The sequence below is a fragment of the Octopus bimaculoides genome, chromosome 4 (genome assembly GCF_001194135.2).
Source record: "Octopus bimaculoides isolate UCB-OBI-ISO-001 chromosome 4, ASM119413v2, whole genome shotgun sequence".
Taxonomy (NCBI): Eukaryota; Metazoa; Mollusca; class Cephalopoda; order Octopoda; family Octopodidae; genus Octopus; species Octopus bimaculoides.
In genome coordinates this window covers 55,351,923-55,369,183 of record NC_068984.1, presented here as the reverse complement: position 1 = coordinate 55,369,183, position 17,261 = coordinate 55,351,923, and the positions used below count along the sequence as shown (strand labels likewise).

The window sequence follows — 17,261 nt, the reverse complement described above, 5'->3', positions numbered from 1 at the left end:
ATGCTGTTTCTTTGAATATACTTTAGAGATACCTTTCCCACAATTTCATAATAGTTCTATGATTTTTGTTTTGTAGTTTGTTTGGAACTGTAGTGCATGTACATCTATCATCCACGTTCTCAGATTTACCGAATCCATCTCCGGCACAATGTGTTGTTGGAATGTGTCTATGATGCTCGTTTGTTTTTTATCGTAAGCATCGATAATGTCAATAACCCTGAACTTCGAATTTGTTAGAATTAGGCTTTTACTTTATCAGTGAAGTGTTTATCTTTGTTTGAGTTTAATGTGTGCTACCTTTCTTTTTATTTTGGTATTGCATAGTTCTAAACGTACAGATATCACATACGAAGGACAAGCAAATGATATCTGGTTCAGTAAGGGAAAAATTTACCATCTAAACTGTAAATTACGCCTGCGATCGAAGTCAACATGTCTTCATCGTGAAGACAAGACGGTAAATGCGTACGGAAGGTTTGGTATGTCTAATGTTGCAAAGAAAATGCAAGTAACTTGCAGATGTTTAAACTAGAACATATCTACACATTTGCCTTTATTATATTACCTGAGTCTCTATCTGTCTCCATACATACATACATACATACATGCATACATACATACATACATACATTCATACATACATGCATGCATACATACATACATACATGCATACATACATATATACATACATAAATACATACATACATACATACACATACATACATGCATGCATACATACATGCATGCATGCATACATACATATATACATACATACATAATACATACATACATACATACATACATACACACACATACATATACACGTACATACATATATCTAGTCTTATTAATTTCATCTTCTTTAAGAAAGCGTTTGACAATGTTCTACGAGACATTCTGGAATATACAAAATATCTTGAGAATGTAAGGGGTCCCGAGCAGATATATTTATATTTTTAAGTGTCTTATACAGTGTTACCTGAAGACAAGCAATGGAATCAACATTATGTCGAAATTGCTTCCCTATTGTAACAGGATTGCATCTTGCAGCCGTTTCTGCTCCTGATGGTGATTGACTTCGTCAAGCGGAAAACAATGGATAGTACCAGTTTTGGAATTCCGTGATTTATGGACAGACTAATGGATTTTGATATTGAAAACAACCTGGCGTTACTAAGCTCTGATACATATACTCTGCATTCCATGACAGATAGCCTATTCAGTTACGGGGAAGAATCAGGGCTTCGGATAAGCGCTGAGAAGACCAAAGCAATGACAGTTGGTGGCGTCCAAGCACAGCTAATCAATTTCAGACAAGATAATGTAGAAGCTGATGTCAGGACTAGGATAGAAAATCAATGTCAGTATTTCAACGTTTTCTTTGAGATCGAAGACCATGAGTAACAAGATAAAGCTGCAACTATACTCATCTGTTGTTATACCAACTGCCATCGATGCCTTAAAACCTGGATGAAGTCATTCAAAATCTTTGAGTTGCTGGACGTGTGCCGCCACAGCTGCTTACGCTTGACCCTGGGCATGTGCTACCGAGAAAGAGTGAGAAACGAAGTGCTGATTAGATGAGCTTGCATGGGAAATTTGCAAGACGTGGTGACTAAGCGGCGGATTTGGTTTACTGGCCATGTGCCATGTGCTTCGAGAGGGAGACCAATGAAAACAAAGGACACGTGATCCAGTACGTTCTAGGATGACATGGTAGCGCTGGAAGTTGGCCCTAGAGGAGCTACAAAAAGCGAGCAATCAAGATGTCTGGAGAAATCTCGTTGCCCTTGCTCACACCCCTGGAAGATCTAAGAGCTAAGATAGAGAAGTATGTATGTATGTATGTATGTATGCATGTGTGCATATGAACGCACAAATGAAGATCATCTTTCTGTGTAACAAATTCCATTTCTAAGGGTTTACTGGTCCTACGAGTAGATATGACTTGCCGACCAACAGATAAAGTGGAACTGAATCCGAAACATTTGCCAGAGGCTGAAGAATGTCTGAAGCGCACACAGTGCTTGCACTCTGATGAGACAGTCTGGTTAACATTGATACTATTTCTTATATGTCACCACCCAATAAATATATCTTGTGTGCAAGAAAGAGACCGTTTCCTTATACAAGTAATTATTCATTTATTTTTGTTATAATATAAGGGCGCTCCGAGGGACTCGAGCTGGCAGAATTATTAGCACACTGGGCAAAATGCTTAGCGGTATTTCGTACGTCTATATGTTCTGAGTTCAAATTCCACTGAGGTCAACGTTGCCTTTTATCTCTGTGGGGTCGAGAAAATAATTACCAGTTGAGTACTGGGGTCGACTTACAATCTCCCCCGTCAAAATTTAAAGCCAATATAAATGCGCTCTGGAAGTTGTATAATTATTTTTTTTATAAGCGTATTAATATATTTATAGATATATTTAGATATACTTTATTGTTTGCTGCGTTCGAGTGCGCCCAAGATTTCATTTGCATTTCACTGTTTATTTGCCAACAAAATGAAGTCTCAGAAAAGTTTTCCAGTTAATATATTCAAATATTATTTCCCCTCAAATTATGCAATTTTATACCTATTATGTAAATCATTATATAGAAATACTTTTTACTTCTATATATTTAGCATTGTGCTTATTGTAGAAGCTGTTTCCTTCTGATATTCTTTTCTCAAAAATTTCGTAGTTCTTTTGGTCTCTGTCACAACTCATTGCCATTTCAGTCAAATTTCATCAGAGCTAAACAGTTATGTGTCAGGTTTCTAACACGGATTTAAGCAGTTATTTTCGGGTCAGTATCACTGATCTAGTGACATAGAGAAATATCAGATTTTCAATAAGCTGTGCACTTGTTTGTATATTCAACTTAACACACTTCTGCAGAAGGAATGTAACAATAAAAGAAGATGATTGTAGCTTTCAATTGCTAAGCTTATCGCTGCTATACATTACCACAACTTGTTACACATGATTATATTTGATATATGCAGATGAAATTTGAAAAACGGAGGCTTATAAAATTTCTATAAAATGCAATATTTTGAAAGCTTTTACAAAATAATTATTTTACTTCTTTAATTAACAGCTTTCTTAGAATTTAAAATTCCTATACGCAATTTTTTAATATTGTGTGTTATTGTGTACAATTAATATAATCATAGTCTATTTTTAAAAAAATGTAAATTACACATTCATCTATTATGATAAGATCGTAAACAAAAGATAAAAGCCATAGAGTAGATAATTATTTGAGATAATTCTGTGTGTTGTATTTAAACGCTATTTATCATTAGCTAATGTTTAGACATATGTCTGTTTTCTAAAGAATAATCTCGAGTATAAAACTATCTATATTGGTTATGTTGTTTATACGAAGTGAACGTAACATTGCAGCGATTCGAAGTTGCAGAGCTAAGGGTTAAGGGGCTTGTAACGATCAAGTTATTCTATTGTTAGGGGATATTAACGTTGCTACTGCGAAACGAAGCCATATTGTGCATAAAGCTACGGCAGGCGTGTGAAACGCTTTGACGACTCATCCAATATTTAAGGGCAGTTAAACACATTTTTGTACCATTATAGTCGGCCTTCTAATCATATAAAAGATATACATACCCTTCGTTGGCTCCGGCATAAAAATTTACAGGACGGTGGATACGGTTGGGATATTTACGTACACACATACATACATACATACATACATACATACATACATACATAGATACACACACACACACACACACATATTGTATACAAATTAAACATCTATTTTTAAAGTTTAGCAAAGTAGCTTAATAATCTAATCGAACCACAGTTTAATACAAACAGTTTGAAAAGTCTGGCTCTCCAGGAATAATGAAGTTGTATAAGAGATTTAGCTTTGTAGATATAAATGTAAGCTATTTGAATATTATTCCACCTGTTTCCAGGACGCAAGTTTTCGCCAAATGGTAAAATAAAGCATGAACTGAAAGATTAAAACTAACGTATAAGATAATAAGGTTTGTCAATAACCGTATAGTCTCATGGTGGTTGTAAATCGAAAGCTGGCCTATTATTGATTTTGGTGATATTTGCCTATGAGTATGAGCTAACTTATTGGTTATTTGAAATCAAAGTGACACTGGTGTCTGAGATACCTATTTTCAGGTTTATATTTTCACAATCACGCTGCTTATAGCTCGCAATATCTACATATCTACTTACTGAAATCTGTTGCCACTTATTATTTTTCACACTAAGGATTAATGTTTTTTTTTTTTTACATTTATACGTAATAAAATTAAAACACTTGAATATAAAAGTATATGATGTGTTTTTACCGATCGATATTACATTATATATCGTAACAATAATCATTTCATCATCGATTATAAGGTGGTATGGAATAATAGTTATGACGTTAAAATACAGTGTACTGAGATTTAACAGATAGATTTACTAGAAAATTAATCTACGATAAAGATTATTTTCTGGGGAAAGTATAATTAATAATTAATGATAGACATAATACAGCTAAAAGAAAGTCTTGGAAAATTCGAGATTGATTGAGACATAATACAGCTAAAAGAAAGTCTTGGAAAATTCGAGTTTTGATTGAGAACTGAGACTATATTCTTTATCCATAGCTGGTTTTATATTATGAAGAAGTCAACGCTGCAGCAAGTTATTATTTATCCCGTAAATGCAAAAAGTGTTTTAACTAAAACATACAAAATTCATAATGTCTATTAATATATTGATACCATAGAAATATTTTGCCTTAGATGATATTTTATTGAAATAATATATTGGATAATATAGATAATACTTGACGTGTATGTTTCAATTACGTTTATTCTTAAATGTTTCTAACGTTATAAGAATTTAGCAACTGTAAAACATACTTTGATTATTTTCTAAATTTCATTTCATAAGATAATATAAAACAAGATGTTAAACCATCAAATACAACTTCAAATTTCAGAATATATATTAGTTCAGAACGGAAAAACGTAGTTATTTATTAAATTTCAAATATATATCTTTAGAAGGCTGAATGGAATTAAAAGGAAGTAAATCTGCTGATATTTTAAAATCTAGCTTACGTCTTCTATATCACTCTACCATGTAATAAAATGTGGGTGGATTGTTTTCTCGGATATAGAAGATATAACCACAAATCTTATTTCTTTGCCTCCGAATGTCTTTGCGGTTCAATTCAAGTTCAATCTACAGACATATATTGAAGGCACACATAAAGCTTTTATTAAATTCCGCAGTGTCTTGCTAAATTGGGGTAAAAAGTAGTTAAACATGTCTGATAAATTTCTGCTAATTGGATATATTTGATGAAAATTATCTTTTTAAAATAGGACAAATTAAAGGCAATTAAGTTGTATGCATTTCAGTTATTACATTTTCCTATGATTTAATATGGTAATTAATAAATTACTGTCATTTGTATACTTCTCTCTTAATCATAGATTAACTGTAAAGCAGAGATTGTTTCACACATGTAATTCCAAATGCATTCGGGTGCAGTAAACAATTATAAAATATAATTTAGATGCATGTTAGTTAAAATAAATTCATAATGCATACGATAACAAGAAGAATAATATGCAATGGTATAAGTTAACAAGTGTTAGTTTTAATATATTTAATAATTCTAAAAGCGTTATAGAAGTATGCAGCATATTAAAGAGTGTGTATGCCAAAAATATCAGTCACTTTCCCTTTTGTGAGTGTAAGCAAATTCTAATGGCGGGAGAGGGGGTACTGTCAAGTTAAACTACATCATACTCTTTACTAGTGTGTACCATCTTTTGTATCAGAAAGCTATAATAAATTAGATGGGCCAGCTAAGTTGCTGGCATTAAATATATTGAGCCATATATGAACGTTAAAGCAAAGGTTGAATTTGATCAGAATTAAGCAATAACTTAACAAGGACTGAAACTAAATACTGCTCTAGTCATCAGTTGTCTCCGCCGTCTCCACCATCTTCAGAAATATTAATGATATCGTAAACAGTGCATATTTTCTACCAAAAGGCAGAAATTTGAGGTTTTCTCCCGTCACAAAGTAAAATAAATTGATTCTGAAATTCGAATTATGCCTGGACAGAAGAGTTGAATCCACATGAGCTTAACACGAAACTGCAAGATTTATCTAATTCGTTTCAACATCTTTTTATCATTATTCTTTATCTTATTTTAAAGTAATTTATAATCTCATAAACGACTTCGGTAAAACTAGACCATAAGTTATATCGATTAAACCAATTCACTCAATAAATGTGAACCTTCCTACAATAGAGTTTATATAAAATTATGCGTGTTTTTAAGCAGACACTACGGTTATATTTACCGCCATATCATTATATCCAGTTTTGTTTTATGATTATTCCTAGAAAAAGTGTGTTAAGATATTACAAAAACATCAAGGGGATACTTGAATTATAATTTACGAGCAGTTGCATTCCTTGTTCGCTATATTTTATGGTGTAAATAATTCACACTTTTTTTTTGCTGGTCATTCCGGTACACATGATTAGCTAATAAGAATCTTCAGTCTCCGGGTGTTGTTACCTGTTAATCCATAGTCTGGTGTTGATTAATTTCATCCTATCAATTATATAATTTATTCTCACTTCGCATTAGAAAGAAACCCAAATTTACGTTTAAAAAAACAGTTTACAAGATAAATTTTGTAATGATACTCAAAACAAGATATATCCTTTGTTTGTGTACTTTATTTCACTTCATACATTTATAAATTAGACTATCGTATCGATGATAATATCGTGTCTATTTAGATGAGTATCGCATTGAGTAAATTTATGTCCCTGAGTATCATGAATAAAACAAATATTTAATATCAGTTTCAAATTTCCGCACTATAACCAGCAATTTGGGGGAAGGTGTAAGATGGTTACATCGACGTCAGTGCTCAATTGGTACCTACAATAACAACCTGAACGGATGAAATCGGACCTCGGCAGAATTTGTGCTGAGAAGGTAAAGATGGGTGACATGCCGCTATGCATTTTGGACAGCATGTTAATGATTCTGCCTTGAGACGTTTATTTAATATATTTACAAAGTAAAAAGGCTACGAGTTGGCAAAATTCTTAAAGGTCCGGACAAAATGCTTAGCGGCATTTCGTCCGTTTTTACGTTCTGAGTTCAAATTCAGCCGAGTTCGACATTACTTTTGCCTTCGGTCAATAAAATAAGTACCACTTCAGCACTAGGATCGATGTAATCGAATTTCTCGCCTCTCCTGTAATTGCTCGTCTTGTGCCAAAATCTGAAACTAATATATTTACAGAAAAATATACATCAACAATCATCAGAGATAATTTTGCTTTCCGTTAAATCATGGTTTGCCTAAAGATGCATTGCAGAAAATATTTATCAAATTTCTATAGTTATTTAGTTTAATTGGATTTTGCGGATAAACTTTCAATATTTTATACAAACTGAAGAACCCGATTTTAACTCAGTATAAAAAATTTGGACAGGAATAGCCTAAGACTAAATTTGTTTGTATAATTTGTGTATTAGTAAATATGTATATATGGAAAAGTTTCAAGGTAGAAAATGCTAAAATAATTTTATCAAAAACATTTCACTACCGGTTTCGGTCATTGAGACTTTTCCAACTGTAAACATGGAAAACAATTAAGTTTTAGAAAAATTTGATGAAAATTTTTTTAAAAGAATATTTGCATAGTATTCAAATACAAAGGATATTTTCCTTGTTTCTGCCTGTCTCTGTCTCTCTTGTTTACTCTTGTGGGTTCGAGATGTACTAACTGACGTACCCGAAAATTCCCGGGAAAGCGGGGCTTATCCTTTGGTTCCGTTCTCATTATTGTTTCGTTAATCCAATAACAACAATACAAAGTATGTAGCCCTTAAAGCGGTTTTTGTGCATTTACAGAGAATACCTGTCTTACACAGAATTTTGTTTTTAGGAATTCCCAACAAGTTATGAAGTTGTGAAATCATTTATATAATAACAGGAAATTAGTTACCCGATAGTAAGAATTAAAATAAAGTAGCCCCGAAAAGGGCTTTAATGCTTTACCACAGTATATACAACACAGAAGAAAATACTAATAAGGTATCTATACTAAAATCGTGAAGCATGTTACGTAATAACAGGCTAATCAGATATGAGATAATAACAACTCGAAACAAATATCTCTGAAAAGAGCTTTTGTGCGTTCCCAGAGAATATTACCCTCAGTGGCACTAATGTTGATATATTCGTGAATAAATCACTAACCGAAATATGTAGATCTATTGTTTAGGAAAATGCTATTTACTTGCACAGTATATAGAACATAGGAAAAAATACTAATAAGGTATCTATACTAAAATCGTGAAGCATGTTACGTAATAACAGGCTAATCAGATATGAGATAATAACAACTCCAAATAAATATCTCTGAAAAGAGATTTTGTGCGTTCCCAAGGAATATTACCCTCAGTGGCACTAGTGTTGATATATTCGTGAATAAATCACTAACCGAAATAAGTGGATCTATTGTTTAGGAAAATACTATTTACTAGTTTAAGGATTGTAGTGGATAAATTGCGAAAATAACTCTAACAGTTCTAAGAAATAAGCATGCTCAATTTCCTTTTTGTCAAATGATTTAGGAAAATGAATTAGTTATTTCCCTTGGTTTTTTAAAATAAAATGTATTAGATATATACAAGGATCCCTTCGAGGTGTTCCATTATCGATTTTTCTAGAATCTGAGTATGCCTTGAGGTCACCAGACATGAGTTCTACTCACGTGTCAAGTTTCATCAAAATCAATAAAACGATGTAGGAGGAGTTAGCTAACAATTCCACAAAAACACACACAAAGAGAATTCCCCACATATGTAGTATATATATATATAGTAAAAGCGTTTCATTATTTACTGCGTCAATGCTTATGTAATATATCGGTTTTACATTAAATATATTTTTATCTTTATAGTGGTTTCTCATCCTATTTAATGCTTGTAATTACTTAATGAGTTTAAGTTTACAATAATAATCCTTGTACTAAAACAGATGCTGACGTATTTTTCGGAAGGCATTGGTATTACATATCCAGTCCTACTGCCATCCGTATGAAGCGGAGGAGTTATACCAATAAAAAAAGTAAAAAGGAGTTGGGTTATGTTAGGGAATTGCAGCAGGTGTAAATATTCGATGATGAGTTCTGTGTCTTATTGTTGTGGCACCCACCCCTTAGAAGTTTAAATAAGATACTGATACTTCTAAAGCGAAATGCTACTATTCTCTGTCATCATCTTGAATTATTTATGCACTATAGCGAATACATTTTCAACGTAGTAACTTATCTGACTGTACGGTTTAATAAGCTCCGATTCATAACATCATAATGAATAATTAACATAAAATTATTTTATTGAATTTGAATATTGTAATACGTAAAGTATTAAAGAATGACTTAGAATTAATATGCTCATGTCTATACGGAATATGATGCAATATTTTATCGGATAGCTTTCTTGCAACATTGTAATTAAGTTAGTTGGCATTGATTAACTTATTAATTTGTTGACAAAACCCACGATATTTTTGTTGCACAACCTTGCTTTTCATCTTTTTTTGAGGTTAATAAAATAAATTCCATCTGAGTCTCTAAAGTTTCAGGCCTTGGGCCAATAGAAGTAAAGAATTATTATCATCATCATCATCATCATCATTATCATCATCATCATCATCATCATCATCATCATCATCATTATTATTATTATTATTATTATTATTATTATTATTATCATTATCATTATTTGGTTTGTCTCAGGTTAGGTCTTATTCCTGGTAGGATTTATGTGGATAGCGGGGTACTACCGGGAACCTTAGGTATCAACAAGTTTTCAGTAGTCTTTCAATTGCTTAGAACCCTCATAATAATCCTTGCTGTCCCTAAATGAAAAGCTTTCCGTAGGAGCTCTACAGGGCATTTTCCAATCTCCTTCAGTCAGTTGTCAATATCTTTGCTTACTTTTCCCAACGCACCAATTATTATAAGCACGACCTTTACAGATTTGATACTTCACATTTTTCCTATTTCAAATTTTAAGGAATTATACTTTTTTTGCTTTTCTTTCTCTCTCTTTACTATCCTGTAATATATTATTATTATTATTATTATTATTATTATTATTATTATTATTATTATTATTATTATTATTATTATTATTATTATTTTTATTATTATTATTTCATTTTCTTTGCTCAGCTTCTAACGCTGAAGATGTACTATTGTATCAGCTGTTCACTACCACTAAACTAAGATAACACCACATATTTTTCGAGCACCATTCGGAGTAGTCGAGAGGTTCAAAGGAATGCTGTTTTCTGCAAGTGCTCCACCCTTGTTGCAGTCCTATTTGTTCCATATACTTACTCATTGTTCCCAGGGCACCGATAATTATTGGTACTACTATCACTTTTTTCAGTGACAACAATTGCTTAACCTCTCAAGCTAACCTGTTATAGCTATCGACTTTTTTCTCCCTTGTAGCATACCTTGTTGTCAGCCGGGTATGCTATATCTATGATCAGCATCGTTTGTTTCTTTCTCAATGAACACTATGCCTGGTTTCCTAGTCTCTATCACCTGGTCGCACTGAATCATAAAATCCCATAGGCTCTTTGCGTTATCATTTTCGATGATAACTTCGTGTTTATGTTCGTACAACTTTTTTGCTCTATGAAGTCCATACTTGTTGCAAAGTGTCCAATAGGCAATCCTTGCTATATTGTAATGACATCTCTTATATAGTGGTGTACATTGACTTGTAATATGCCATACGGTTTCATCCTTTAGCGCATAAATTCTGCACTTATCACTTTCTGATGTGTTGTTAATTCTATATTTTATGTAATTGGCTCTTAATGCTTGCTATTGAGCTGCACAGATTAGGTCCTCCGTTTTAAATCACTTTTAGTCACGCATAGCCATCTTTTTTCTCTGTCAGTTTTATCTTCAACCTCCCTATGAAATTGCCCATGCATTTCTTCATCCACATATTTTGGGTTTCATTAATTCTCATTTGCTTGTACAGTACTGTATCTATGCAATCTTCCATCCTACACAATCCTGACCCTTACTTCCAATAATAGCGGTTATGTGGCATATTTTACATACCGTGCTATGTTGTTTTCTTCTACATTAATGCTGTGTTCGTATCCAACCAGTCCTCTTCCCCCTCTTTTTCTTGGGACACACAGACTGTCAGTGTCTCTTTTTGACTAAGCTGTTTAGTTGGTCTACTGTGCATGGGATTACCTCTGCTCCATATCTAAGGAGTGAAACCGCCGAAGTGTTGATAGCTTCAATCTTATTCTGTCCGTTTAATTTCGACTTACGAATCAACCTCAGTCTGCGCAAGTACTCCACCTAAATTTTTTCTGTCATTTCTTTCTCCATCAATTTATCCATTTCTAATATCCACAAGTACTTACAGCCCGTCTCTTCTATCTGCTTCATAACCTCCTCTGGCGGTATCGCTAGCCCGGCCATAAATTTGATTTATCTCTCTTCAAGACAAACACAAGACACTTTTTCGGTCCTAACTCTAGTCTAATATCAGCACAGAAGGTATACACCGTATCAACGAAGGAACTGACTTGGGATTCATCTTTACCATAAAGTTTGAGGTCATCCTGAATAACAAGTGGTTGACTTTTTGTTGGCGACACTTGAATACATACCCAGCCTTTGCTTTCTTCAGAATCGGTGTTTGTGGTATCATGCACAGTACAAAGATCTGTGGAGACAGGCAATCCCCTAGGAAGATACCTTTCCTGATTTCTATTGTCCTTAAACTTCTTCCACATGCTGTCAGTCCCGTCCTCTACATCGCCATACTTTTTCCAAGCAATCGCTCAACATTCGATGCAATACGAAATAGGTTCATACATCCCATAATCCAAGAATGTGGTATCATATCGTACGCTTTACGATAATCGATCCATGACATGGCTAAGTTAGTTTTCCTGCTCTTGCAGTCTCTAAGTACAGTTTTATTTACTAAGAGTTGATATTTGGTACCTCTGCACTTACGCTTGCAACCCTCTTGCTCATGTGGCAGAGCTCCACTTTTTTTCCAGATGTCTGTACATTGACTCTGCGACTATTCCAGTCAATAATTTCCACATAAACAGGATATCGGCCTATAATTGTCTGCCGTATTGCCTTTTTCGATGTTTTTCAAGCACAGCCCTGTCCTATCAAATGTCAAACCAGTTGGTCGGCATTTAATAAGGCGTTGAGTTGTGCAGCTATTCGTGCCTTCCAGTTGCCCATTTTTTGCTGATTTCCTTCACTTCCCTTACTGAAATGGTTAGTTCGGCCTGTTTTGGACAGACTACTGTTTGTTTCAGTTCTTGTAACCATTTAGCATCCTTCTTGTGCTCCTTTTCTTTTCTCCAGATGTCACTCCCAAACCAACGTTATCTGGTTTCAACTTATTTCTGTACACTGTCCATTTATTTCTTTGTAGAATCTCTTCTGATTTACTCTGAATAACCTATTCTGCTAGTATCCCTTCATTCTTTGGTTGTAACTTACCACCTTTCCTTTCTTTGCAACGAAGCCCTGTTTCAGTTCCTCCATTACCACTTTCAGGACCTTTCTTTCAATATCATACTTCCTGTTCAGTGCCTTTGTTCGCTTTTATGCTCCCTCTTCTTTTTTCGATCTAAAACAGAAATGTCTTTTGAGAGCATATATAACCGCGCCTTCAATATTGTTATTATTATTATTATTATTATTATTATTATTATTATTATTATTATTATTATTATTACTATTATTATTATTATTATTATTGAGTGAAAGAGCAGTGCATGCCATCAAAGTAACACTGGTGTAAAATATACGAAGCCCAATATAGCCATCATGACTACCCATCTGATAAGGATACACCAGGCACATGCATCACAACGATATGTGCGTGATATAGTGATCTCATATCAAGATAAACAGTGCATTGCCTTGCAGGTGGGATCCAGTTAGAATCTTCTTCAGGTTGAGAAGCCCATCACGCTCAAAAGGTCCCTGAATGAGGGATGTTTAAGGATGTTGAATAAAACACCCATGTTTCCAAAGGTGAATTATCCAAACCCCAAAGATTTCCTCTCAACACATGGCTATAATGCTCCCCCACTACTTCTGCTCGTGATCAGAGATGCACGTAACGTCAGGCACTACCAGACTTGCTCAACTGGTTAAGGTCAAGCAACTGACAAGCAAAACTAGTATTGAGCAGAACATTTGGTGTGGCACGTCTTTTATACCAAGGCAAAAAACTATGTACATGATAACTATGTACATGATAACACTTCCAATCAGCTGAGATCAGGAGCCATGAGAGTCATTGCCTAGTACTGCATCAGGGCATTTATTATTATTATTATTATTATTATTATTATTATTATTATTATTATTATTATTATTATTATTATTATTATCATCATCATCATCATCATTATTATTATTATTATTATTATTATTATTATTATTATTATTATTTTTATTTATTTCAACTTTTGTTATTACTATTATGTACATGTATGTGCCTGTGAGTTTTAGTGTGCCTGTGTTTGTATTACACCTAAATATATTGTCGGCCGGCTTCCGTGTATTTAGCACATTTCAGTTAAGAGTGATGATGGGTTCATTTGTGCTAAAACCGTCTTTGAAGAATTGCTTGGGATTGTAGATGCTGGTTGGGTGTGTGTTACTCTGTCTTTCCTACATTGTATCTTTCCTGTGTCTACTCTGCTGTTATCTACTGTTGTCGTTTCATTCCGATATCAGTTCTTCTGTCGTTTTTTTCAAAGCGAGATACTCCTGCCTCGGTCAAATTACGCCAAATAGTGTGTACGTTGGCTGTCATTATACCAGAACTCTTTAAACTTTCTTCCAATTAGTCCTTGTGGCGTCATAGGGGACATCCACAAGGGCATCGTCCATTGTTTAGTTCCTCAAATACGAATATATTTGCGATCCACATGACCTGCTCATCTGAGGCCGTGCTTGATGATTGTAACCTCCATGCTAATTTATCCTGCTCTCTTTGGTAAAAGAATCTTCCCATTCGATGTTCATGACACACCGGAATTTCTTTAGATGTGATTATTCAAAATTTTTCAGGTCATGACGGTGGAGGATCCACATCTCATTGCCACACAGCAGGATAGACACTACTATAGCATTATACATCATCATTTTGGTTTGCATGGTAAGACTACTTCTCGCAAAGATTCTACTAGAGAGCTTCCCAAAGGTTGTGTGTAGCACTGCCAGGATTCTGGTTTTTTTCATCCTTTGATGGTATACATTGAACTCAGAGGAAACTATCAAGAAAATGGAAATTTTCACCAGATTCAATGGATGTTCCACTAAATTTGATGTTGACATTTGGTGGGTCACATCCAAGTTGTGGTTGTAAGATGATTTTAGTTTTGCCTTTGTTAACTGTTGGGCCAAACTAGAAATATGGCATAAAGAAATTGTTCACAGGCTGATGTAAATCCCCAGATAAGTGGGCAGGGGGGAGCGTTGTCATTTTCCTACTTCATTTCATTTACTTTGATGATGCTAGTGTGACACTGGGAGCAGAGTATTGACAGATTAAAAAAGCCTGCACCAAACGGTATACTTCATTTCTACGTCTGGATTGTTTTAGGGAATTTCATGAAGCAAAGCAGCAGTGCAACGTTAGAAGAGTAGGAGTGAGATGACGGAGCCCTTTTTCAGACCACACATGATATGGAATTTTTACGAGGTGTTAGACTGGAGAACCACAACGTGCTTTCGTTCCTTCTTACAATGCTCTAATCATTGCAACAAAGGGTTCTGGTACGCCGACAGCTTACGTTCCAGCTCTAGGGACACTGTCGTAGGCGTCTCCAAGGTCATAGAAAACGAGAAGGAGAGGTCTTTGTTGTTCTCTGGCTTTCTGCTGTAGTTGATAGGCACAGATCATATCAATTGTTTTCCCTGCGAAGCGGAAACTAAAATGAGTTTCTGGCAGGATGTTCTCTACAAAGTTATATCATCTGTTCCGGATTATTTAGGAAATCCTTTTCCATGTAATGGTTTGCCACGATAATGTCCACACGTGTTGCGATCCTCTTTCTTAAATGTTATGACAGTGCATCTTTAAACTCATTTGGAACGTGTTTGACTTCCTACGTTCGGAGGATCAAAGCGTGGAACAAATCTTTAGGCGTAGTCAACCATATAGTAGGAACTCTGCCGGAATTTTGTCTGTGCCTGTAGCCTTTCCATCGTGTCGTTGCCTCAAGGCGACACAAAATTCATAGCAAAGGGGTTTCAGTAAGGGTGGTGCTATCATGGCACATTTCTTAGAAAACTATCAGCAGTGAAGGAGTTTCTATTGAGCAGGACATTAAAATATTCCTCTCACTATTTAATGATATCATTACTCACCGTCAAGTGGTTGTTGTCTGCTGACAGAGAGGGCCCCTGCTGAGGACTGGACTGGAACAGATATCTCCTTGGTACCTGCATAGATGCCAACACCATAGTCGCCCGAAACTTCATGGTTTCGGCTCTTCTAAAAGAAGGTGTAGCCAGGTCCCGTTTTTTCACCCAGTAAACGGGTCTCAGTTAAAACGACAATGTCAACTTTGAATTTGGTAAGTTCCCTTGAAACGAGTGCTGTTCTTCATTCAGAGCGTTCCGTATCTCTCCAGTCCAAGAGAGTTCGTACATTCCAGGAACAACAAGTGATCTGGGTCGGTTTTGTTTCTGGATTTCTTATGTTGCGACTGCATTTATGAGCCTCCGGTTTCGGTGTAATTCATCAAACAAGAATTATAATGTGACTACCGATGTTTAGCCCATATTTTCTAGGTTCTTCCCAATTTGGAGTGGGTGTCAGTACACTTAAAAATGACCGCCCAGTCACAGGTGCAAGACCAGATTCCTGTGTAGTCGCAGGTCACAGGAATGTAACCATCACACACCTGTCGCCAAAGTGCAAGTCCGGATATCACACAGCTCCAGCTAAACAGCCTGCTACCGACATCCTTATCCCATCGCCTTTGGAGTTTTGTAAAATGTAGGAAGTAAAAAAGAAGCAGAAGTGTGGGGACATAAATGACCCGTTGGCGTTAATTTGTTCAAGGCGAACGACGGCTTGCCGGGCTGAAACCTACACATAATTGCTCCAGGGCCTTGTTTTCTGCAGCACATATAGTGTGACATACTGACTCGGACAAGGAGGCACATCGATAGGCCGAGAATGTCTTACCTTTGGATTCGCTTCTGATGTTGTAGGTCTCAATCTTTGGGGCCTCACTTTCCTCAGTCAGACTGACTGGCAGAGGGGTCACCGTATGCCTTCGCTTGTTTATGCAGTTGGAGGTCTCGATGAGTGACCTTCCACCGTCTGGTTCACTATTTGCCCATGCTAGGACCCTACCAGGTGCTGCCACCCCGAGTCAAGCTGATTCTGAGAACACAGCAATTAATCTGGTTCCAATAAAGTGGTTCAGCTCTCTTCAGAACATCCAATGTTCCGATCAAAGGCCTTTCTGTCGGCTATATTGATACCTTTGTAAGTGATTATGGGTGTGTTCGTGTGAATGTGTGTTTTGCTGTTTTACTTCAATCCATTATGCAGCAATGTATATTTGATGAATGTGCATCGAATGTGTGAGAAAATATCTTGAAGGTTGAAATACTTTCTTCACTTTAGCGTTGTTAAATGATATCTCTTTGTTTTACTTGACCTGCCATTTAGCCATTATTTTTGTGGAATATTTAAATCTCCATCTATTTTCGTTGCGCACAGAAATGTGTAATCGCTTTGACTAGGAAATCATTCATATTTTTTGCTAATATTTTTATACATTTTTTACTCTTTTTTTTTTTTACTTAATCTAGATTTGCTTCAACTTTTTGAATCGTATCTTTTACATTAGATGTGGTAAATTTCTTAAATGTGTATCTAATACTTAGAATCACTTGATACGAAGGAATATATCATTCGTTCTACAGATCAAATCAATTTTATTTTGTACAGTTTCGGCCCTACATTGCATATATGTATATATATACACACACACACACACACACACACACACACACACACACACACACAGAGACACACAGACACACACACACAAACACACACACACACACATATATATATATATGTATATATATATATATATATATACATACATATATAT

At 35.1% G+C, this 17,261-nt stretch overlaps 1 long non-coding RNA gene across 2 annotated transcripts in view; it reads right to left on the bottom strand.

Annotated features, from left to right (window-relative positions):
• LOC106880086 (uncharacterized) overlaps positions 1–17,261 on the bottom strand; it is a 169,671-nt gene that overhangs the window by 933 nt on the left and 151,477 nt on the right. The window lies entirely within an intron of this gene.